This window comes from Oxyura jamaicensis, chromosome 17 (genome assembly GCF_011077185.1).
Source record: "Oxyura jamaicensis isolate SHBP4307 breed ruddy duck chromosome 17, BPBGC_Ojam_1.0, whole genome shotgun sequence".
In the NCBI taxonomy this organism is placed as follows: Eukaryota; Metazoa; Chordata; class Aves; order Anseriformes; family Anatidae; genus Oxyura; species Oxyura jamaicensis.
The window spans coordinates 4,333,387-4,358,944 of record NC_048909.1 but is presented as its reverse complement, the minus strand read 5'-3'; the positions used below and the strand labels follow the sequence as shown (position 1 = coordinate 4,358,944).

Here is a 25,558-nt window from a genome sequence, read left to right as displayed (position 1 = left end):
AAGGCAGTAAACCAAGGTGAAATACTGCAGTTGGGACAACTACAGGAATTGTTGAGAGGTAGCTAATGACAGCAATAATTGAAGCTTCAGCTCTTTGGTACAGTTCCCATTTGTGCTGATTTCTTCCCTTCATTTCCATGCTTTCCTGCCTCACCCTTAATCTATCCTATAAAGTCAGCATGTGTGCGAGTGTGTCCTGCCTGCCAGCCCGACAGCCCCTGATGATGGGTTGCTGATCCCGTGAATCACAGAGCTCTTAAGCCCATTCTCAACCCCTCCAAACACATCCCTTCACTCTGGATGAAGCAGTGAGCTTCTTACATATCTCTCAGTTGCCTGGTTACCAGGTTAACATTGATGACAAATGCTGGGTGACAGTTTGTTTAACACTGCTTCCTCCGTGATCTGGGCTCCAGACTTCTCCATTCCTTACCTCCTGCGGTGTCAAGTCTTCAGATGCTCTTGTTCACGGTGTCTCTTTCCAGTAAGCAGCTGCTTGCATCCTAGGCTCAGTCTAGTCTATCCTATAATCTCCCCTGCCCTCTGATTGAATTTCCTTGTCACATTGTCACGGACCAGCTTTGCCACGATCCCTCAAAAATTTTCTGTGATTTAATACTTCCAACCTCAAGAAGGCTGTTGCAGGAAATGCCAACGCATTTCCTCTCCACCTGCAATGGAAAGAAAATATATCCACATCACTGATCCCTGCCTTTAAGCTCTCAGTCCCGAGGAGACATGTCTGTCTTTATCTGTGTTCACATATGACCCCGTATAACAGGATAGAGTCTTATTGTTGAAGCTGTAATATAAAGGAATTATATTAGTAATAACGCATGTGACTGCAGAACCTCTCCTTCCATCACTCATATGCAGATGATGCCCTTTAAAACATAGGCCACCTCTCCGCTATATATTTATAGCGTTGAACACAATACAGCTCCTACGTGTTCCCGTAATACAAATAAAAGATATCTTTAAACCCACATTATTGCATACGGAAAATGAGGAAGGGCTTTCATATTCCTTAGTTTTAGCTTCTCCCTAAGGACTTTTTGTCCTTAACAGCATCAGCGGCACTGTTGAGTGCATGCATCTGATTTTCCAGCCCCAGAACTTCTCAGAGAAGACAACTCTAACCATTAAAATCTCCGCTAGCCAGGTTTGGTGTGATCCTAGCATACCTTTAACATTTCAGAGCATCTTCCTCCTGTAAGCTAAAACGTGACCTCAGTCATCTCATGGCCAAAAGCACTCTAAAACTGAATGGCCATTTGGAGAAAGGTGTCTCAGAGGCTGCACGAGAGGCATGGGTCCAGCTGGCAAGTGGACTGATCAAAATATATTTTATTCTTCCAGTGCTGGAGCCCAGAGCTTTTGGATGAATATGTGCTTAACTATTTATAATTGACCTTTGCACAAAAGAACATGAAATTTTTATAGCCTAAAGCCTCATTTATTAACTTTACTGGAGTGTAAAATATTGCTGTTTGCTATAAATTTGTACCAGGACAAACAATATATATGCTAATTAGTGGCTGTGCAGCCATTCGGGGGCGTATGTGCTCACCAGTCATTTCCAACAGGCAACAGAGAAGAATGGAATAGACAAATGACAATTGAGTAGTTTGATACTCTCTGTTCAAACAGTGAAGTCTGAAGAGGTGAATTAATAGTGTTCATTATAACAAGTCCATTTCCTTTTCATTTCCTTTATAAATTAGTCCAGGTAACATGCTGTGTCCCTGAGAGAGCCGATCAGAGGCAACCTGCTGAGATGCACCTGCAGAACCGATCACTCTGGAGTTCTTTCATCTCTCCTTACTCAGCTTTTCCCTTCCTTTGCCTTCCTCCAGCCCACCCATTCATCTTCTCCTCTTTCTCTCTTCCATCTGCCCTTTTGCCTTTTAGCCTTTCCCCTATTTTTGATTTTGCATTGCTTTTTTTTTTTTTTTCCTTCTGCTCCTGTCACTCTTTTCTTCTCATTGTTCCTTCTTCATTCTACCTTTTCTTTATATTTTCCCTTGCCTCTTTTTCCCCTTGGTACCTTCCTCTCACCACATATTATCCTATTAGTACTTTGGGGATCTCGCTGTTATTTTATAACCTTTGCCTCATGTAAGGACAGATACCTAAAGCTCATCAAAACTCAGTATGAAATACAATTAATGGGGAAAAAAAAAAAAAAGATGGGGAGTGAGATGTGTTTAATTCCATGTGGCTGAATCAGTTGTGTCACGATTGGTTGGGAGTGAAGAAGAAAGGTTGTAGGGATAATAGAAGGAGCTTGTTGGAAACATCTGTAATGGTCCAGGATCTGCAGCTGCTCATCTTCACATCTCCTGTTCCTGTGAACATGTGTTTGTCACAGTTACATCAGTACTTACAGACTGAAAGGATACGTGGCAGCATGCTCGCAGTGAATGTGACAGCTCTCACTTGTTGTCTAAGGGTGGGGAAGGAGGTGACAAGTGCCATTCTTAGGCTGGATGGACACCCAACCTGAACTGATGCTCCTCAGAAGGTTCCCTCCTGTCTCCTCTCCCTGTACCCCTGCAGGACACCACCCACAGGACATAATTAAGCAGCCAAGATATGAACGGGGAGCAGCCAAAATGACACTTGTGTTCCATCAGTCACCTGTGGGAACTGCAGAAATGGGAGGTGATGCAGGGCCACAGCCCAGGAAGACCCAAACAGATTAAGAATGCTACGGAATGCAAAGATTTCCCTTGGGCACGGGTGCAAGCGGGATGCCCAGAGAAGCTGCGGATGCCCCATCCCTGGAGGTGTTCAAGGTGAGGTTGGCTGAGTGGGTGGCATCCCTGCCATGGCAGGGGGTTGGGACCGGGCGGCCTTCAGGGTCCCTTCCAACCCCAGCCGTTCTACGGTGCTGCGATTCTCTGATTTTATCACTTAAGGAATCCAATCGAGTTCATTGAATTGTGGGAGATTGTTAGGGGTTTTCCATCAAAATATTTGCGAAGAAGTACTCCATTTCTATCAAAATCGAAAAAAAAAAAGAAAAAAAAATCAGCTGAAAAATATTGATGTTGCAGAAATTGCTTCAAATTTTCCTTCGATGTAGACAGGTATAAGCCCTACTCTGAAGCCCGTGGGAGAGAATAATGTGCCCCAAAATATCATTATCATGAAATGAATTGCCATATCTGGAGGATCTTGACTTAAAATAAAATTTGGAGCATTTTCACACTATCCTTCAACTATTTTGCAACAAAATTGAGTTTATATTTAACTTTTTATGCTATCAATCCTATTGATCTATTGAAATATCGTACTGGAACAAAATGCTGCAAGTGAATCAGATTTGCATTCTGTTTTAAATGTTAAATAAAAGCATTTCCCTAAACCACAAACTTCCTGCTTGCTGGGGAATAACATAAACCCTGCGGTGAAGCTGTCCTTGGATATTTGTAAAGGTAAATAAGCAACAAAATACTTCATTAACAAAACGGTTGTGTAGAAAAAATATCAGTACATCAATCTCTTTGAGTTTAAACTTATTAAAAGAAAAAGCTTCCCTTAATGTTTTTTGTTTTCTTATACTTGCCCATTAATTTTAACAGTTTTTAAATGAATGCAATAATGTACCAAAAGCTCCGGGCTTTTTGGTTCTAATAGGAACACTTTGCTGAAACCACACAGTTTGCTTGCTTCTCATTTAAGGACAGACTTTTGGTTAAAGCCTAAGATTAGTGTTTAGAAGATAATTACTTGAATGGCAGGATATACGGTTTGAGGCTCACATCTCTAACTCTATTATAGATCAGTTTTTAGTTTGTTTGCCAAAACAACGTTCCCTTTGAGCCTCAGTTTCCCCATAGCAGAAGGGAGGGCATGGCACTGCTGTTACACACCTGAAGCAGAGGCAACTTTGGGTGGATTTTATTCCATGTCGGTTTGGGAAAGTGAGAGGACAGGGTTTTATTTGTATTGTAGTCCAGTCTACGCCAAGTCGAGCAGAAGTGCAGTCAGGATGCTTTGACAAGGCTCCAGGCTGCAGTATTGCCGGGGCTTCAAGCAGCACCCAGCTGGGTTCAGGAGCAATAAGGGAAAGCATCAGCATGAGCAGAGATAACAGCGTTCAAACACCCACTGCCTCCAGAGATTATTTTTTAAATTGCCGATCATGAGGAAAAATTATGGGCCAAATTGTCTGCTTATGTAGCTCGTCTCAACTCCAACAGAGTTATCGTAGGAGATCCTCCGACTGCAGCCAGAGCGTGCCCAGCTTTACATGTTCAAACAGCATGAGAATAGCTGAAAAAATGCATGAGGTTTTTAAAAAATACATTCTGAATTCTTGTTTATGTGTCTTCTCTCTTTTACGTCTTCAGGCTATGCTGGGGTATTTTTTTCAGCTTCACCTACAGAAAAAAAACACTGCATGTTTTCTTATACAAAAATGACACTCCCTTAACTCACATTTCTAGGAAATAGAGATTTATCTGAAAGACCAAAGAAAGCTGGTACTGTTGGATAGTGGGGTGAAGGAGAAGATAGTTGGGATTTTTTATAGGGGGCAGTGATATACAAGTACATTCCTATTAATCCTCAGCATCCTCATCCATCAGCTTTCCTCAGCTGCCTCTCACTGGCACTCCATTGCAAATGAATGCGAGTTGGAGATCTCTGTGATCCTACTGGCACATTTCTGCCTCACAGTCTCAGGGGGGAGATGGATATTTAATGACTGAAATTCTCACTTTCATCAGCCGTAGGACCGGCCCAAATGAGAGATGTGGGCCTGGCAACCCCAGCCCCTTCATCATGCCATTGATTTGGTATTGTCCCACTACATTAAATTCATCAATAAAGAATTCAAAAGACCTTCCTGCCATCCTTTTAACTGTCATATAGCAACTGCATTATTCACATGTCCATATGTTTAAGCATAAACTGAGCTTTATGATCACTTTATATCCTTTTTTTTTTTTTTTTTTAAGTCAAGCAGTGTATCAGTGAAGGCCATCGTCATAAAAATACTGACCCAATTTGTACCTGGCATAAAATGCCATTGATTCAGTGGGGTCGTGGAATTCAGCTCACTGCTATAAACATTTCCCACAAAGTCCTGTTCAACAAGTGCCTGGAAAACCTCCTTCCTCACACCTTACACAACCTTGGGGTAGTGGCAAAGCCATTAGGACATTTTCCTTTATGATTTTCCTCTGGTTTTGAAGAGGCTCAGCACAGCCCCCATCATCCTGCTCACTCGCTCCGCACAGCAGGGGCGGCTGAGCCTCACGCCAAGTGCTTCATCACGTGCTTTCGGTTGCAGAAAGTGGCTTTCTGTGTAGTTTTATCCCCAGTCAAATTAATAATGACTAAGACTGGAGCTGCTCAGCCAGCTCCAGAGCTGGACGGCTTTTCTGGATCGCGTTCAGCGCCTAACATGCCTGGCAACAGCATCCAGGTTTTAACTGTTGCGAGTGGAGGGGCTGCTTGCCTCGACTACTCCCGCACAATGGTTTTGCTGCCACTGCTAATATTTGAACAATGTGTTTGCCAATTACGTTAATACAAACAAGTCCCCTGGATCCCAAGGAAAAGGCTGTGCAAACCCAAAGAGAAAGAGCTGCTGGCGGCCTGGCCGCTCTGCAGAGATCCGTGCCACGAGGCAGGCAGAGGCAAGACAAGGACACGACAGAGAGACGAGCGTCCTGCCAGTGGGGACAGGCTGGAGCTGCAGTGCGCTTAGCTTGGCTAAGTGGTGGGTGACTCCCAGAATTAACACTGGGATGCAGACGGATGGGGTACCAGAGATGGCTGGCTTGTGAAGTGCCCCCAGCAGTCAAACACTGGCTGCATTCCTTTGGTTTCTCCAGATATATCCTTTCTTGAATAAAATTTGTCCAGGTGAAGCAGGAAGGTATTTTGCATTTATTTGCCATCTCTAAGTGATCTGCTCTAGCACTGAAGGTTGATGTCTTTTTGTTCTGCATCAACAGGTAAATTCCCCGGTGTGACTGAAAGCACTGGACATGGAGGCTCAGATCACATACTACGTATATACATGCAGGAGGATGGAGGTCTCTGGCTTCTCATTCATTGTCTGTATTCTTCAGCATCCACCTGGAAATTGTAGCTAAATACACACGATTCCCTTTCTGCTGACTTGCCCTGGGATGCAGGAAGGTGATCACCTCCTGTGGTGAGGTAAGTGTTAGGACACAGCCCCAACCTTCCACTGCCACCTCAGCCCTAGCAGTCTCCACTTCATAACCTCATCATTAGCGCACTGCAGCCCTTCCAGTATTGGCACACACACAGCCATACTCACACGCACGTCCTCACACTGGAAATTGGCCCGGACCTAGTCTTGTGAAACAGAAAACACAGCACAGCTGGGTTAAGAGCCTCTAAAAGTCCCATTTGGAGCTCTTCAGGAGCTAAGCCTCATCACTGCAGTGCACAGATCTGCTCGTAAAGCTGTCACCGTGAATTGCCACCTCCTGCCATCATGGTGCCCAGGTTATGATGATGAGGAGGAGGAAGGCAGCTTTCCCCGGGCAGCTGGGGCTGCTGCTAGCGCCCCTTCCACCCCCAGCCAGCACTGCCAGCTGCCCTGCAGCAGCACAAAACCCTCCTGCTGCCCCAAAGTCCGTGGTTCTCCTGCTCTTGTTTCAGCTCCAAATGCCCATCTGTCTCCAGCCATTTCGTAAATGGTGCTCGAGCAGCCTCCATTTGTTTCCTTCTGAACCTGCTCCAATGTTGTGGGTTTGAAAGCTCACCTCCAGCCTGGCCATTATTGGCTTTGCCTTCCACTTAGGAGCAACTGTGAAAAACAGGAGCAGGGAGAGGCGAGCGAGAGTCCTGAGAAAGAATAAACAAATTAAATGCCAGCTGAGCTCTGAAAGGCATTTTGTAGACCAAATAGAAAACACAGCTTGCCCTTTCACTTTAGATCAGAAATAGGTGGCTGTTGCTTTTCTTTGGCTTTTTTTTTTCCCTTGTTGTTATTTTAATGAGTCATCCTTAAGGAACTCTGAAAGGTGGCTGCGGAAGGAACGGATGGAGGTGAAATTAGAGCAAAGTGCCAAAGTGACAGGAAGAGAGCACCAAGGCCTGGCTGCTGTCCCTGCCCATGGCATTGCTCCCCCCTCATGGGAATTCTTCACGCCAATGTTTCCCCTTGGCTGGCCGCTCCTCGCTCTGTAAATCAATCCTGCATCCCAGAGCTGCAGTCCTACATCCCTTACCCTTCTTCTCTGCCTCAGGCCGCTGCTTCTGCCTCTCTCTGGCATCTCTGTGCAGCTTTTCCCTTCCGAACCCCCGGTGCCAACCCTTCTCTCAGCCCCTGCAATGCCCTGTTCCCTACCCACCCCTTTTCTGTTTACCAGCCATAGGTTAGCTGGTTTTACCTTTGCAGCCAGGCCTCTCAGACGTTCCTTCTGATCGCTCCTTTAATGCCCAAACTCTTTTCTCTCCTTGTGTTTCATCCCCACTGATGTCTCACACGGCAGCCCTTCACCTTCAGCCCGTCTCCTCCCTTTGCTGGAGCTTTCCTCTTTTAGCCATTCAGCTGTGGACTTTGCTATACTCAGGAGTAACACCAGCTCGGAGATACTCTCCTGCTTCAGGGTCCCTGGGGTTTGCTGGCATTACATGCACCATCACACCCAGCTTCTCCCTCCGGATCTCACTGAAGGCACCTCCTGGGCAAGCTGTGGCCAGCTTTGCTCTCCCAGGCACCACCCAGGCTGTGCCCTGTGGCCCCAGCACATGCAGAAGGGAATTTCTTCCTTCAGCCAGCTCCTGAAGCACGAGATTAGAGGAGGTGGAAGCTCTAAAAACTCACCTGCAGGAGAACTGCAGGCAAAAGCCAGCCCAGGTCAGGAGACGCCTGGCATGCACCAGCTGCAGGGGCAGGAGTCAGACGAGTGTCCGTGGGAGGATGGCGAAGAGATGCGCTGACGGGCGGGTAGGCAGCTAGATATGGATATACAGACACATCAATAGATTCAGATAAATAAAAATGATTTGCAGATTCTCTTCCTTTCTCCCACATTTTGCGTCAATATTTTTTTTTTTTTTTGCCTGGGAGGTGGGAAGGGCTGTGCATCTGCAGCCAGAGCTGCAGCAACATCTCAGCAGCCCGTGCCAGCGCACTTTGAAGGCTCATAAGCCCACCTGTGCTTCAGGAGCTTCATCTCCACTCTCCTTTCCTATGGATCTCTAACCTCCCGAGTGCAATAGGTTGCTATACAGAAGGGTGTTTCGATAGACCTTGCTCATTAGGAATATATTGAATGCCACTAATAAGACCTCTATGAAAGTCTATAGTGAGAGCAATTAATTCACACCAATATAAAATCTGTAGCAGCTTGCTTGAGAGCAGAGTACATGGAAAGGGATCAGGGTTTCCGGTAGATTTAATTAGGAATTCTCCTGATTAAAATCTGATTTATATTTCTCCAATGGGGCGTTTCCTCAAGGGGTAAATAACCTGCCATGATCTCCTTACTTTGTGTTTCCCCTTAGCCCCTGATACGGGGAGGGGAGGGAAAGGGAAGGAGATGCCCGCTTTCACCCTTAAGGACTGAGAACAGGGAAAGAAAGTAAAGAAGACAGTAAAGAAAATAAAGACATAGTGAAGAAATTTGTGAAATGAGCTGATTCCTGTGTCCTGCGTGCAACCACAGGACACCTTGTGCTCTCTTGCTGCTGGCAGGAGACCAGCCAGGCACCGCTGTGATTTAGCAGGGCTCGTTTCTGTATCCTTAACATTCAGAGCCTTGCGGATGGCTGCAAAGCTCCTCGAGAGCCCAGTGGAACATTTAAAAGAGGAGTCGCGGCATTTTCTTTTTAAAGAGCTGTTCTGTCTCCAGCTAAAGTGCTATCGTAGCTCACTTCTGGGAGGCAGAAGCCTTCTCTGGCTGCGCGACTCCGCTACTTCAGACTGGAGTCCTTGGGGAACCATCACAAACACGCTGCTGAGACAGCCTAATAACCCAGGCAGCCTCTCAGCAGCCCTCGTGCTGCCTGGCAAGGGGATGGGACGGGCACTGTTGGGATGTAGCACACTGTGTCGTGCTGCCACTGCCCCGGAGAGGTCACTTCTTGTCCTCCCCTCTGGGAAATCTCCGAGCTGGACACCAGCAGAAAGTTATTTCTCCTTCCCCGCAGCACGAATTAGCGAGCCCTCGAGCAGAGCCACCTCACAGATATTTTGCATTCAGGCAGCAGCCAAGGGAGCTTCCCTGCCCCGTGCTGCCGTTAGGTTTGGTGGCACCTGGGGAAGCTCCTTGGCTTGTCATTGATTCTCCGCAGCCCCCTGGCCAGATCCCTGCACTGTGCGCGACGACTCTGCCAGGTCTCAGCAGCAGCAGCACATCAAACCGGGTGTCTCTCTAGAGATCTGAGATGCTTTCCATGAAAAACACCCACACATTAAATTTCGCTGTGGGTTTATTATCTGCTGCGTGATGTTTTGTGACAGTCAGCTTCCACAGCCCATTCCTGACCTCCTTCAAGTCGCTAACCAAAACAGTCCCCCTTCTTATGGGGACTGCAGTCCCAGGCTTCCCTTTGCAGGAACACTAGTGCATCGACAGAATGGGGGGAAGACAAAAGTATATATACATATAAAAAAAAACCTCAAGACTTTTATGATACTAACCATAGCAACAGCATGATCTTAACGCTGCAATCTTTGTCCTCCTCCCTTTGCTTCCTCCCCAGGGGAATGGATCCCTCGAGGTGCTGTGTGTGAGCTCAGGACCGCTCGTGTGCCAACTCGCTGTGGCTGCTTCCAACTTTGGAGGGACTTCCATGGCATTTCCTGGTATTCTGAAAAACCCCAGCCCTTGCAGTCACGATATTTTGTACAGATCAGATCGATTTTTCTCTTCTAAATATATTAATATTTCATTTCTTGTAAACTTGACTCCTAGGGGCCTGCAATTTGAAAAAAAAATAGTAAGGAAATTTAAACAGTCAAGGAGACAAAGCAGAAATGCACACCAACACCCATTCATTACTAATATTTTCCATAAAAGATCATCATCCTTACAATGAGCTCTTGATTTTGGTGAATCTGCCACCTGATTGTTGCGGCTGGTGGTGCAACTACCTACTGCGAACAGTTGAGCTTACTCACAACAGTAAATGCTAGCTGTGATTTATTAATTAAGATTAATTGGTAGGATGGTGTCACAGCCCAAACAATGAGCTTGTCCAAGACACCTCCCAGAGCCTCTCCATCTCCGTGGGCCTGGCAGCGAACACAAGGGCCAGGAGATCTTCCAGCAGGACACCAGCAGGAAGGGGTCAGCATCTCAAGAGCATCATCTTCTCATGGGGCCGGCGGGATTAAGGCATGGCAGTGTCAGGAGCCAGCAACCCTGGAAAGAGCAAGGTGGACACCATGATATTGAACCACCTTTCACCCTCTGGTAATAATTAATTAGTCACTCAAAACTAGGTTTCATCTCCTGGCTTTTTGTCCATAGGAAGCCTCTGTGTTGGCCCCATTTCTGTGCTCATAATCACACTCTAATTCTAAATAAACATGCAGGTAAATGCTAACATCCATCAAATGACCACACAACGTGAAAATCCATTGCAGGGTGTGTTTTTTTTTTTAACTGCACCATTGAATAAATTAAACAGGTAGTGGAGCAGTAACCTTGAGATAAATGATTAGGTGGTTTTATTTTTTATTTGGAAAAAAAAAAAAAAGATGACACAGTTTTATCATATTTATAATAAAAGTCATTGACATAATAAAACACTCCCATCACATCAGTATTCATTTCTGCAAATAGAGCGCTGACGTTTTATAATATTAACATGTGTTATAAATGTCACTGATATATTAAGATTTTCAGTCTCTCTAACCAAAAATATAGAGAGATGAGTGAGGAAGAGATGACTAATTCTAAGAGATTAAAGAGAACATTTTCTCATGCAATTAAATCATCTTCTGGTGATTGTGAGCCGAGGGAAACATAGAAAAGTCCAGCTCTGTGACTGCAGATTTTACCACCAGCACGGTGATGACCTGGGGCACTGAGTAATCGGCGCGTTAGGAAAACTTTGCTATGCTGGGAAACGCTGGGGCTGGTGAGCTGCTGGGCTGCCTGTGTGCTGCGTGGTACCATGGGTACCTCTGCGGGGGGAGCTTAGACTGCCCCAAAACTCGATGGGTGTCTTTGGGAGACTGGGTCCAGGCACATACGGCTTGGAGCAGATCTTCCTCCCATCTGCTGGGGTGCAGAGCCAGCATTCAAGGGGAGGATGCAAACAGCCATGGGGCTGAGTGGTCAACGGGACATCTCCTGCTCCTGGGAAAGCCACCCCCTGACCAAGCTCTTCCTCCAGCTTTGTGGAAGAGTTCAGCTCACAAATAGGAATGTGGAAAAAGTATGGCAGGGAGATCCAGGGCCATGATGAGGTCTGCACTGTGACAAGACCCCAAGGGACGTTTTGTCAACAGGGCTAGATCCAGGAATGTGAGCTGGTAATGACTAAGTGATAAACAATTTACGTACAGTTAAACAAGCAGGGAATGAAAGAGTCCCTTGACACCATGACTAATTCTTTCTAATAAAAACCTCTCTGAATTTCCAGGGTCCCATCAAGCTTATAGATCCTATCAGGCACTGGGCTTACAACAGAACTCTGTGCAAGCCAACGCTTCTGTTTTGCTGCTGTTTTGCTCAAAACCAGCAGCCTCCGGGAGGAAATCCAAAATGAAAGATACCAAAGAGCCCCTTGGTCTTCAGGTTTGAACTTCCTACGTTATCCAATCTGAGAATTTCAACCCATGATTTCTGTATCACATCTGTAACTTGGCTTCCTTGCCATTTTTACCAGAAGGAGCTGTCTGTCTTCTGTGCACGGTCAACCCCGAATTGGTACACCAGCAGTCTGTGAGTCGGCTGTGGGGGACTTTTTGTCTTTTAATCAACAGCTGAAGCAGTGCGGCACCTGAAACGCATTCCCTCCCAGCTGTTTAAATGACACATCAGTATTAATTATTTTCCCTCCTACATGGAGATAACATATTTATACAATAGGTCATTTCCCTAAGAAGCTTGCAATCTCATCAGGCAAAAGGTGAAAAAAGAAATAAAAAGCCAGGAGCAGGGGGCCGAGGGGCTGCCCCATCATCAGACAGGCTGGCATCTCAAGGGGGGCTGCAAATGGGTCTGCTGAGGATTTCTGAATTTCTTTCTGAATTTCTGGTCTTCCTGAATTTCAGGATCACTGTTCCTTCAGCTGTCGAGATCTGTTTGTAGCAATGCACCACGTTTCCCCCCTCAAAAAAAAAAAAAAAAAAAAAAAAAAAGGTTTTACTCCAAAGGGTTAGGAGAAAGGAAGCAAATCTATCCATCATTTTTCTATAGCTCTATCTGTTGATATATCCATACGTCCATACCTATCTGCCTATCAGTGGCATGGCTTCCTCTTTTCCACTGAGATGTAGACATCTTTGGGATGTTTTCATCAGCTCCCCAAACAAGTGCCACAGAGATTGCCAAATTTCAACTCACAGGGGAGAAAATGTGTGTACTTTATACTATTCATTTATATTCTGGGAAACGGTACTTGTGTAATTATGCCTGAATAGCTACAGGGGAAGGGAAGGCCTAAATAAATGCATTTGTAGACAATTGGAGTAACAAGTTTTAATTAGGTTTTTAGCTTCTTCCAGCTCCATTTTGCCAGTGTTGCAACTCATGGACTGGGAAATAAACCTGGTAAACGTGGTCTATAAACACCTGGCTGACCTTCAGCAGTTGCCTCCTCACTTACCGCAGAAGCATTTGTTTAAGGGTAATTCGATCATGGCAACCCTCCTGAGGTTACTGCTGCTACAGGTCTGCAGAGGGGTCTGGCAGAGTTTATTTGTGTCACTTGTCAGGGTTTCCTCTCCTGGGAGCCCCAATTACCGCGGCGTCGGGGAGGTATAAATTCAAATCTCCAGGCTCCGCGCGTCTCCGCGGATGAACTCATCGGTGCCTACGAGAACCGTTTCCCTTATAAAACATCATGTAAAACGACAGAGACCTTGGGCCGCTGAGAGCAGGAAAAACAATAAACATCCCACAGAGAGGAAATGAATCTCCCTCCCTTTCAGAGGGGGATTTTTGGAGCCTTTCCTTTTGGCTCCGTCGCACACTCACGGCAAGGGTTTGGATGGCAGGGGCTGCCTGGGCCAGGGGTGGGAGATGGAGGGAGAAGCGAAGACAGCAGAAATGGAGATTTTGTACTTACTAAAGCAAGTTATTTTTCAGCCTGTGCTCAGCTCTAAAGTTCACCACTGAATTATTAAGCGTGGCAGGCTTAGAATCTGCTTCAGCAAATAACAGCTATATTTCTTTGGGAGAGCCCAAACCTCGGGGCTGGGTGGAAAGCAGAGCAACTCCACCAACACGGACTGGGGGCAGCCACCTTGGCACCACCGCGAGAGGTGGTCTGTGGTCCTGAGTTCTGCACTTTGTCCCTGTCCCTCCCCATGGGGGACTGCTCACTTCTTGTGTCAGCCCAGCTGCCCCATGGCAGTGGGGAAAATGCTGCGCTCTTGTAGCAGGCAGAACAGACGAGAGGGTCTGGACCCCTCCTTCTCTAAAGCAATGATCAGAGTAAACACACTGGTAAAAAAAAAAGGTGATGTAGGTAATCTCACACTTATCTAGGTGTTGCCAAAAATTCCCAGTTTGTAAATACTCAGAAAGCAACCAAACGTGCACGCTCCTGTACAAATGATGGAGGGGCAAAAGTCATCTTCCCACTCTTACCCACAACTTGTACCCGGGTTAAACAAGTCACTGCTTACGATGGACCCCACGGATCTCTGCAGTCATCCCTCTGGGGATTCTATGACTGCAATTGCAATACAAACCATTGCTGACCTGCAGGAATACGAGCCCAAGGCTGCAGCATGGCTCCACCACTGCAATGAGGGCAAAGCCCAGAGCTGCTCTTCCAGACCAGCTGCAGACTCAGGCCAGCATCACTGAGATGGTGTTTGGTGCGCACTGTGAAAACTCCTCTTTTTACTGAAGACTTCATTATGTTTTTAGATGACAGCTTAGATTCGGGAGCACAAGCTGTATCGTACAACAGGGAAGCTCAATGAGACGCCCCAGACAGCCCAGCCCAGCCCCTTCAGATGCACCGCACAGATGATCACTTTTCCTACAAGATTAAAAACTGCAGCAACATGAAGGGTTAGTATGTTTCACAACGGATTCTGATTTATCAAACATGATTAGTGGATTATGAATATGGATGTGATTTCTAAAAACAAAAGAAAGTTCATGCAGTTCATCTTTCTTTAAAAGATTAATTTAAACTCAAGAAGCATTAGCAACAACACAAATACATCGTGTGTAAGATCGGGGAATACAAAAACGAAGGAACTGAGTGAGGGAAGAGAAAAACAGGAAAAATCAGGAGGATTTTTCTCAAACTCAAGTAGGATAGACTATGTCCAGGGATTTATTGTAGCCTTGCATAGTAAATGCAGTTTTAGGATGCAAAAGAGTTGTCTAGAATATATTATGACTTCTGTTATTAACCCTTCTGCTTCAAGTCACTCCCAGAAACCTGGTGCTCCAAAGAGAGATCCCGAAAGCTGAGGATGTCGGGGATTTCGCTCTATCCCAGCCATACTATTTGTCTTTTTCCTGTTTTCCCCAGACACAGCCCTCAAGGTTTGGCATCGGTTCGCAGCTGCAGGAACTGTTCTGGAGGTTCTTTATCACAGCAGGCTTCCCAGAGGCCAGCAATCTTCCCCCAGCTGGTTAAGCCGGCTTTATAGCGGTGTTACATTGGAAGAAGTGCACAAAGGAGTAATTAGGGGCCAAGAGAAGGCCCAGTGCAGGTCTATCAGAATGCCTGGAGAGGAGAAAACTGTTTGCAGAGTGTGGAGCTGAATGCAAAGCACGAGGCTGTACACTGAGGTCTGCTGACAGCGATGAACACATCTCAGAGCTGGCTGCAAACTCATCAAGGCGTGCTTGGACATCTAGGATCTTGCATGCTGTAGAGGTGACCTCCAGCTACACCCAAAGCCCAAATCCCAGGTCTTCTGCCTGAAAGGACCATGACTCTTGTCTTCGGGACAACTTTCAGGTGCTCCTCATAAAGAGCCCAAAAGAGCCAGTGATGGGGTTTCCATGCTGTGGACCAGAGGGAAGAGCTACTCCTCTGCTGTGAGGGCCTTCTACCTCCAAGCCCTGCAATATTTATGGAGATAGCACTCTGTCTAAGCATACAAGGTCTCCTATGCTCATCACCATGGTATCTGAGAGTCTCATTTATTATAGAAACAAACAACTCACTTCAGAAACGAGTTAAGGTTGCTAAGTGACAACAATGTACTTACTTATCACATCATTTGCAAAACCCTCACACTTAAAAGCAAGGAAATGAATGATTAAGGACTCCTGAAACCCTATACTGCCCACATAATAAAAATTTATTTTTAAGTTGAGTACAAAGAAGTGCACTTTTTATTTTGGTAAAACAACTGTATGCTTAACCTGTGAATTAGTTCCTTTTTTTTTTTTTTTCCTCCTCTTTTATTTGATATTTTTATTGTGTTAAAATTGATGTACAAACATTTTCATTTAAGGAATATTCATAAGTAGAAAATATGATTAGTTAGTTTAAGTAATTCCAAGTACCATTAGTATGGGGTAATACTGCATTTGTGATAGGCAAATACGTGCAAGTTTTTACAGAAAACAATAAATTTCCATAACACTATTATTTTGCTAATCGACATTACTTTTGTATATGCATTCCTTTATTTATTTATTTACTTTTAAACAAGGTTTGGTTTCTGTTAAATTCTAGAAATACTAATCTCTCGTGGGTCACTGTTAAGATTATTGAGGTGTCTTACGGCACGTTTCCATGTATTTGTCAAAACAATTTAGGTAAAATCCAAATTAATCTAAAGTCAAGGAGAATTTTGACATTGTCTTCAGATGGGCCAGGTTTTCACCCTTTGTATGTTTTCTATAGGCAATAAAAGATGTATGATGCTTTTAATTATTAATCTCCTGGCTTTTAAGCACTTGGGTTTGGTACCTAATGTAACGGGGGCAAGTGGTGCTGAGGGAGTAGTGCTGTTACTTAATTGTGATTTGTTTGAGAAACAAAACTGCTGCTTGTTTCAGGTTTTCCTAGATCACTCGGATGTTTATTTTCTGCATTTTAATCTTTAATTTTTGTGTGGATAAACTGGGGTGCAGGGCTTCCTTCGCTTGCAGTACACCAGGGCTATGTAGCACAGAAAGATGTGAATCTGCATCACTGGAGGCACCTGCCAGGTACTGGGATGTCTCCACTGGGGACATGTCCAAGTCCAGACCCTTGGTGGTGACAGATCTGGGGGCTGCTCCCTGAGCTATGCAGTAGCCCATATTACAAAGAAGCCTGAATGCAGAAGATAGGGTGTTTTTCCAAAGCACTCTCCATCCCTTGTCCGTGCCCTGCGGTACATTCATGGAGAGTTTCTAAAGGACTCGGGGCTCATCGAGCTGTGCTCTCTTGAAAAATGCGGCCACTCACACCGGGGCCTAAATGGGAGCTGGGTAATGCTGCTTCTGTTGCTGGAAGAATTAGTCAATGACAAAAGAGCAGTCACAGCAGCTCTTCTCCATTAGCTTCCTCTTTCCTTCAACAATATCAATTATGGAAGCTGTAGCCCAAGGTTCCAAACAATAGCTATTTTTCTACAATGTTACTATTTTTGCACATAAAAATGCCTTTTGCATGAACCACTGTCAAGGTCTAATCTAATCTATTTATCTGTATTTACAAGGCACTTATCTACTGTAGTATCTAAGTGCTCCACATAGATAAATAGACAACACTGTCATCCAAATACAGCATTGTTTCAGTACTTTGCATCCCACTGAAAAATCTCATGGGCTAAAATCCTGCCTCTTGGATCCCAGGGAGAACGGCACACATGATGAGGACCACAGTAGGGCAGGGATTGGCAAAAACACTATGGGCCAAAATTTCTGAAGGTCTTGTTGATGTCAGTAGATATGAAGCCAGCAGATTTTAAGCTGAGTAACGAGCTGGGCTGGTACAGGTCAGCACCACTGTTTACAACACCTGTATGAATATGGCCTGGCCTCCCCTTGCTGTCACCTTCTCAGCACGGGTAGTGTCCCCGTGCTGTCCCCTCTGGGTGCATGCACACTTACAGGACAGCCGTTTCTTGAGAGAGGTCCTGGGCTCCTCTAGCAGGGCCTTGCTACAGTGGGGGAAGAAATCCCAGCTGCCTATCTGCCCTACAGTTGCCCTACAGCTCCCCGCAGCTGCGTGGTGCTCATGGTGCAAACCAGTCAAACGAAACCTTCCCTGAAAAGAGAAAACGCCTTCTCAGCTGCCAGGTCATGCAGAAATACTCCTCGAGGAAGCCATGAACTTTTCGTTGCATATTGGACGGGGGACAGAAAAGGGAGATGGGGGAGAGGGCAACAGATCCCCATCCCTCTGCTCAGGGAGCGCACAAGCAGCCGGCTCTGAGCCGCTGCCTCTTGAAGAGGTTCTCCAGGGCTCTGCATGGAGCACTTCAGGGTTTGCCTCTGCTTTGCTTAGCCCTGCTGTAATTCAACAGACTCGGTATCCAAACAAACAAGGATTTAGCTAAATCATAAACAAAGCCAGCACTCGCAAACTCCCCTTTCTCCTTCCAAGGGATTTGCCTGGTTTGTATTTTCAGGATTAGATCTGCCTCCGTGGAGCAGCTATGGAATAAAGTGGAGAGCGACGTGTCTCATTCGTCAGCATCTCCTTCCTGTCCTATGCACTCCTCTACCATAGCCAGCAGTTTCAAGCCAGACTATGTGATATGGTTGGACAAGAGAGAGGGAAGAGAAAAGTGGAGAGAAAATATCAGCCCTTAACACAGCAGCAGATAGATATATTGTTAACGCTAAACCAGAATAAATTTCTAGTTCTCCCTTTCCTTCATTCTTAATTTCCCTAAATGAGACACTTTCTGTGATGAATGCTCCCTAGGCAATATAAAACCAGATTTTCCTCTGATTTTGGCTGGCTGGGTCAGGCCAAAACTGCCTGCGAAAGCCCATACATCACAGGGCAGGGAGAGGTGATGGAGGAGCTGGACAGCACAGCAGGAAAATGAAACCCTGCATATAGAAAAGAGGCAACAAATGGGTTTTGGTAGGGGAGAGATAAGGATGATTCCACCGCCAAATTTCTCATGAGAGGTGGCGCTGTGTGGGAGAGAGGAAGAATTGCTTAGCAAGGGGTGGAGGAAAAAGAGGTTATTAAAAACAAACACGGGGAGCCTCGTCCTCGAAACGCAGGTAGCCAGGCCCAGCTGAAAGCGGAGGTAGGTTTCTCCACCACGAGAGAGGGCCCTGTTCGGAGCAGCTGTCACTGCGATCTCCTAATTGGAAATAATTGGGATGGTCTCAAACCACAAAGCCCTGAATTAGCCGCCGCAGCCTCCACCAGGAAGCATCTGTCGCCATCTCCAATGGCAACAGTTCAGCCCCCACCGCCTCCAGCCGCCGGTGCCCGCTCTACCCCGAGCACCCCACAGCTGCGGGGCCATGGGTGGCCTAGAGAGCTGAGGCCACCCTAGGGTGCTGGGGACAAGCCAGGGGATGGAGGGAGGATGGGGGAGAGGCGGCACGTTGAGGCAGCATCACGCTGCAGAGGGCCCAGGGAAAACTTGTTGGAATTAGGGCTTTTTGCTGCTTACGCTAACGGCTCCTTTGTGCTGCTCGTGTGCTGGTGTATAATTAAGATGGGATTTATTTATTTGTTTTTGTTTTTACGTTACAAGGGAGAACAGGGGGAATTGCGGCAATAGAAAAACAGATTATGAGGTGGTTGGAGCTGTTTTGGGTGGGTTTGCTTGGTTGGTTGCTTGGTCTGGGGTGGCAGGGGGCACTTGGAACAAATAATTGAGGAAATCAATGGAAAATACTTGGAGCTGGAAGGGCAAGATTGCATAGACATCACTCTAGGGAGAAGTGTGAGAAGACTATCAGATTATTTGACTACTGCAAAATGTCTTAGGCTATGTTTAGTGCTATGGACTCTCTTCCCTTCTGCATGTTCAAGGCTTCCTTCTGTCCATCCACCAAGGTAGCGAAGCCCTAAAACTGGTGATTGCAACAGTGCGTGAAGTAATTTTTATTGCTGGAAAGAGATACAAAGTTAACAGATGCTTTAAAAGCACATTCATCCTAACCTAGGTGCCTTGGAGCCATTTTCATTCTAGTATTGCACTTAGAGGTTTTTTCATCCTGGAACTTGGGAGACTGAAGAGACTACGGGGAAGTCTGATGCATCTTGATTACAAATTGGACCAAATTGTCTGGGTACTCTGCGCCTGGGGCAAGTGCTGCAATGAAGCTGGCAAACACTGGGAAAAACTGCTTCCCTTCTCTGAGATCTGCATGATGCCGAGCTGTGAGATGGAGTGAAGGGAACCTTTTCCTCTAGATATCATCCTTTGCTGCCGTTTCTTAAATAATAACTAGGTTATTCTACTTTTTCTAGTGAAGTTTTGCTAGCACCCATTTTGCTTCTTACCTTGGATCTTAACTAGGCAAGCATGCCCTTGTATTTGCCTGCCTATTCCATAGCATGAAGTTCAGCACTTGGCAAACACTAAGGTTTCCAAGCCTCTTAGGGACACACTCACTCCCTGCCCAGCTTCAGGTGAGGGGAGGGAGGGAGCACCTCTGCTTTCCTTACTGGTATTATATTAGCACCCTTACGCCTCTTGAGATCAAGGCATCTTTGTGCTTAGCACTGTGAACCTGTGACCTAAGAAACGGTCCCTGTCCTACAATGCTGACGGTCTCAGCAGGGAAAAGCAACAGAGGAACTGTTTACCTAAAGTCATCAAGGCTGCCATCACAAGGGGGCTGAAAATAAATCTCCCGAGGCACATGCTGTTTTTCAATCCCCCCGTGGTCTCTGCACTGGTTTTGGGGCTGTCAAGGTCTGCTCCTATCAATGCACCATGGGCTTCCCCTGCCAGAAAGGGGTACTGGCTGCAGAAGTGTGGGAGAAAGGAAGAGCGTCTGTAAATCACTTTACAGTGTTTTATGTATACATATATTATGAATTTCCCTTTTTCCACTGAGATACAGACATTTCCAAAATGTTCTCATTAGCTCCCCAAGTAAATATCAAACAAATTGCTATATTTTGGTTCTTAGGGGAGAAAATTCGTGACTAGCCCAGATGCGCTCCCTCCACCCTCGCAAGGCACCTCTGGGAGAAAGCTGCTATGGGTTGTGTTCCAGATCAGTGAAACAGGCACCCTGAGGGCATTTGGGGCTAATTTACGAAAGCAGAGGGGAAGCAGGTTATAGCTTTTACCTGAGCCTTCTCTCCATCTATCCAGTCTCAACTTGGCAGCTTGAGGTTGTGTATTTATGCTCATGAGAATGAAGTGCAAAGCAGCATAAGCCCAGCTAGAGCAGCTCTTGAGAGAACTCTTCTTTTTCTGACTGCAGTGGGATTCAGACCAATTTATGTTTTTCCTTTCGCTTAGGTTACCTATATTCCTGATTTTTTTCTTTCCCTAAATCCTAATCCAGTCTTTGGTTCATGAAGTGCAGGGCACTGCTTTCTATCCTCATCCTCTATTCGATAGATCACACTAATCCCATCTATAAATTAGTTCATTTACAGAACATCAAGCACAAAGCAAATAGCATGATTGTGCCTTTACCTGGCCATAATCCTGAATCAATATCGTTTCGTTCTTATGTCTAAATCAGCAGTGATGATCTGTGCTACCATTTAACGTCCTAATGGTCCTCCTGTTATGTACATTAAAGATGGGATCTGATGTTGGACTGGGGCATCTTTCTGCCTGTACGTGTGGCATTATCCACACATCAGCAGCATACCCAGTAGGATCCGGGAGTATGTTACAGACATTGTGAAGCCATCGTGTGGCCTGAAAGACCACTTAGTCTGCACATTGAGGTTTTCAGTCCTTGCTAATAACAGCTTAAGAGGGAAAGATGCTTAAGAAAAGCCTGGAACAGAGCTTGATAACTATAACTGGGTATAAAGTTACAGGTCAATTTTTTTTTGTTCGCTGAAAAAGTAATTTCAGAGCGCATAAAGCTTTTCACAAATTTGTTTTGGCTCCCTCAAATAACTAATCTGAAAACAAGAGCAAATAAGAAAGATAATAACCCACTTTGGCATTTTCAAAATGAAGACTCTTTTCAAAAGAAAACAGGGTTTTCTGTTAACCAAATTATATTTGTCTTAAGCCTAAAGATTCCCGAAGATTAAAGATTTTTTATGTTTACTGGAAAACAAAACTTTTCAGTTCAGCCTAAGAGAAATTCTCTTCTTTTTATTTTCCCAAGGAAAGGCAAAGGGGGAAAAATGCATAATCTATGCTGGTTTGGGTAAATTCTAACATTTGCTTTACCCCATTGCTCTGCCCAGGGAAGCAATCAGAAAAGATGTGTAGCCTTGCAAAGACAAGGATCTCCTACTGCAAGGAATGATATTGAGTTTTGAGGCAGGAAGCTCCAATTTTTTCTGCTTTATCCCTGCACAAGCACACTGAAAACAAGCTTTATAAATCAATCAGATGCCAAGGACAAAATTGTTTACCGAGATACACATGCTTCATCCTTAGGGACAAGGCCTCAGTGTTCGTGATTCTGGTTGGGTGGGACTCGTACCCCGAAGGGATGTGGCAGAGAAATCACTTTCCATTTGTTAAGACACTTACTTAACTCCAGTCGACAGGAGTGTGGGGACAGAGCTGGAGGCCTTGAGCCACTTGTTAGTCAAAGAAGACTCCAAAATGTTTCAGTGTTATGAGCATCAGCCGCGGCAGCAGAGAAGTGGCAAGTCTGGAGGGCGTGCAGCAGCCCAGGCAAGTCCCCCCCAGGAGTTCTGCTCTTCAGATGCTTTCCGAGGAGGAAGTTTGCCAAGTGGGAAGACAGATTTCTATGCAGGTGAAATATTTGCTTCCTTTCCCTGTCTGGTCTTGTTCTGTATCAAAATGAAGTGTACCGTGAGAAGAAGGGGTTTGCTTTTAAGGAGGTCCTGTGATCAGTTACGCAAAATTAAAAGCAATATCAACTTGCTTGCATTTGTTTGTGTTATCTCTAACAATTTCCCTTTGCTACAAATCAAACAGTAAGGCCTCCCTTAACAACAACAATAATAATAAACAACGATATGAGTGCTCTTCATCACAACTTGCCACCAGCACCTCCCTGCTAATTTTAAGAAGTGCCAGAGTAGGAAGAGATAATGCAACACTGACTTATATACACTGTCCTGAGCTGAGGACATAGGAACAACACACGACATTTTTCTTCTTATAAAAAGCTTCTTAAGCTGATGTACCTGACCAAAAATTCCTGCAAAGCATCCGACATCCCCAGCACAACTTCCTGCAACATTCCCCACCTGCTTGTAGACACAGATGGGCTCCATCTGCCAGCAGAAAATCTGAGACTCCATACCCAGGGAGCAAATTGGTGAAAAGATAAAGAACAGCCAGGAAGAAGCTGACCTGCAAATCCATGCTGAGCCATGCTGTGAACCCAAGCATGTCATTTGGTCTTCTTGTGTCTATTGACCCACTTGGAAATAAGTGAGCCTGTGGGAAATTGCAGTAGTCGCCTTGAAGCGGAGACCTCCTGAGCAGCAGTAAGTACACAGCTGGGATGGAGTCCAACACTGAGCCACGATGGGCTGCAGAAAACTCTGACAGCATCACTGCTGAGCAATGGGCATACCAGTGCAGTGCAGGGGAGCAAAGGCACCTTGGTTTCATGTCCACCACCTCTGCTGGAGGCAGTCCTCAGGCTGCTCTGAAGGCACTCTGGCTCTGCAGGTGTGCCCAAGGGGCTGGTGTGCTGCCAAACACCCAGGCAGATCATTTGCCAGGAGGCAGAGCGCTGTGACATGGCTCCTTTAGTGCAGTGCAGAAACAGCCTGGTTTGTATACTCTGTCCTCTACTTGTGTAAATTTCCCCTGTGCTCCTGGATATCCTCTGGACACCCTCTTGTAGCACACAGTCCTCAAGCTGTGGCACATGCAAAGCCTCCTATTTAACCCGGCCCCGCTTCCGTCACATCCCAAACTTGCACCAAACTTCCCCATAAAGAAGTGAACAAAAGGGTGCCATCGATGTGTGCCCAGCGGCGGGTGAAAGGAAAATCCCAGCCACTCAGCATCCTGGCAGAGTTCCTCAGCTGCAGTGCTTCAGGGGTCAGACATGGGTGACAGTCTCCTGGCTTGCTAACCCCTGCTTCGTTCCCCCTCTGCTTCAGGCTCAGGGATACCCCCCACTTCACGGCTACCCTAGAAACTGGTCTTCTGGGTATCTGGAGATGCTTTTAGGATTCCCCTTCTTGAAAAGGTTCTCACGTTGAAGGCAGAGATGTGGGAAGCAACACAAAGGGCTCTGACTCTATTCAGCCGTTATCCACCCTGATTAATTTTACAGCTAATGACTCTCCAGACATGGTGATGTATGGGGCTCTGTCAGTGACAAAAAAAATTGAACTTTTACTAATTAAGTAGAACATCTTCATAGGGTGAAAGGTTTTGCTAACGAAAGTAACTCACAAAGAATTATGTTGGCTAGAGACTGCTGCCGAGATCAGAGAGAGTAAGGAGAGAGAGAGAGGTATAAAATATTCACCGCAGCTACCGGTCCAAGATTTCGCTCCCAGGTTGTCTCTGCACAGAGCCTTCTCACGGCCACGCTCCTGGGCTGCAGCCCACCTCTGTCTCAGGAGAACAAGGCTGCACACACCCTGTCTGCATGATGAACGCCGTTTAATGATGCAGCCTTGGCTCAGCACCAGGAACGTGTGTTAGTTGTTGCAACAGCCGTGTGAGGACACACAGGGCGGTCTGAGGTCCGTAGCAATGTTTTCTGGCTTCTCTTTCTGTGGGTGCCACCAAGATCCTGCACTGGGTGCGCTGTACCACTCTCCTGTGCAAGAGAACAACCCCAAATGTAGATCAAGATGAGTGAGAGCATGGCCTTCATGAACGTGCCACATGAAAGACTTAAAGTGTGAGTGAAGACGAATAATCCATCTCGGTACTAAGGACTGCACACAGAGAAGCAGCAGGAGCAGTGACCTGAGGAGGCGGTGGAGCTACGCAGGCCTACCAGCACCCCGTCGTATATTGCGAGCGCAGAGTCACTACCACAGGCTGCACAGCAGGTCCTGTGGGGCTGTCACCATGTGCCCGTGGCAGTGTGGGGACCCTTGTCCCTGGGGAGCTGGCAAGATGAGCCATGAGCTGCAGCTGCCCCACAACACAGCCAGGGCCCTGATGCAGCCTACACAAAGCAACATGGCCCGGCCGGGGCTCCGAGGAAGAAAACTCGGCTCTGCTTTTACCCACAGGACTGGTGAAGGGCAGAGCAGCAGACTGGCTGGGGCTTTCTTCCCCAGGAAGCTCTGGAAAACAGCACTTGAAGCGAGTCAGGGATCCGACAGCAATGTGCCCCTGGGTTCTGCAGCCTTCCCTCATTTCTGGCCCTCTCCCTTCCAGCCCGCTTCCCACTTGCTGCAGTGCTCATTACTTTAGTAATTCTATTGTCTCCCTTTCATGGAGAGATTTGTGATGCTTTAACCAAGAAACCTACATTAAAATATTGAAATAGGTCATTAAATATTTATTTTCTTCAGCTACTTGTAAAGACAGAAGGAAATTGGGAAAAAAACCTGTCAGAAAGGAGCATAATATTCACATTTTTTGAAGGGACTGTTTACGGTTATGTTGCCTGAGGGACCTGCAAAGATGGAATCACAGAGGCCATGGCGTTAACTTTTCCTCCTTGCACTCTGTCTCCCTCTCCAGTGGCCTTTTTCTATTCTAGGATTCAGCTTGTTGTGCTCACTTCTCCCCTCTCCTTCACCAGGATAAATCAAGGTTAGTGCCATGCAGGTCAGTCAGCAAGGCAGCCAGCACACAGACCCTCTGTAGGATGGAAATATGGGCATTGCCCCAACCTACTTGCCCCCAGCAGGATTCCTGTCACAATCCCGTGTGCTGACAGAAACCAAACACAGCTCCACCAGCAGCACACAAAATCCATGTGACACCCGTGTTGAGCCCAAGGTCTGAGTTTCCAGCTTCTGCACAGGCTGCTCGTGCCTCTTCTGTCTGCACATGGAGGAAACACGAAGTTGGGGAAAGATAGCAGAAATCACCTTTGGGGTATCACCTCCCTCACCATGGCTTTAAGGATTTTCCCTGCAATTATGAATTCTTGTATCCGGAATAACAGTTTTCATCTTGCATGGACAGAGCTGAGAACTGCAGTCAAGTGCTTATTTTAGCCCAATAATTCCTCCTTGAGCATCACGCGTGATGGCACAGGGCATGCAGCTGAGGCAGAACCTGCATGTCTTGAGCCCTGGCCACTGAACAGTCAAATTTCAGCCTTCAAGGGGATGTGGTCTCCAGGTTTTTAAAAAAATATATTTTCCTGTGTTTCTCCACTTCCCTCACAAACATGCTGCCTCTCTCCAGTGTCAAGAACTCCCTTTC

The 25,558-nt window shown here is 46.1% G+C and overlaps 1 long non-coding RNA gene across 5 annotated transcripts in view; it reads right to left on the bottom strand.

The window, feature by feature from the left end:
* LOC118175572 overlaps positions 1-25,558 on the bottom strand; it is a 237,581-nt gene that overhangs the window by 7,225 nt on the left and 204,798 nt on the right. For 4 of the 5 annotated variants that reach the window (XR_004755020.1, XR_004755019.1, XR_004755023.1 and 1 more), the window contains exons 4-7: positions 23,697-23,984; positions 9,644-9,921; positions 7,823-7,953; positions 434-671 (exon numbers count right to left, since the gene is read on the bottom strand). This is a non-coding gene — a long non-coding RNA (uncharacterized LOC118175572). The remainder of the gene's footprint in view (positions 1-433; positions 672-7,822; positions 7,954-9,643; positions 9,922-23,696; positions 23,985-25,558) is intronic. The other variant, XR_004755021.1, reaches the window with a different exon arrangement.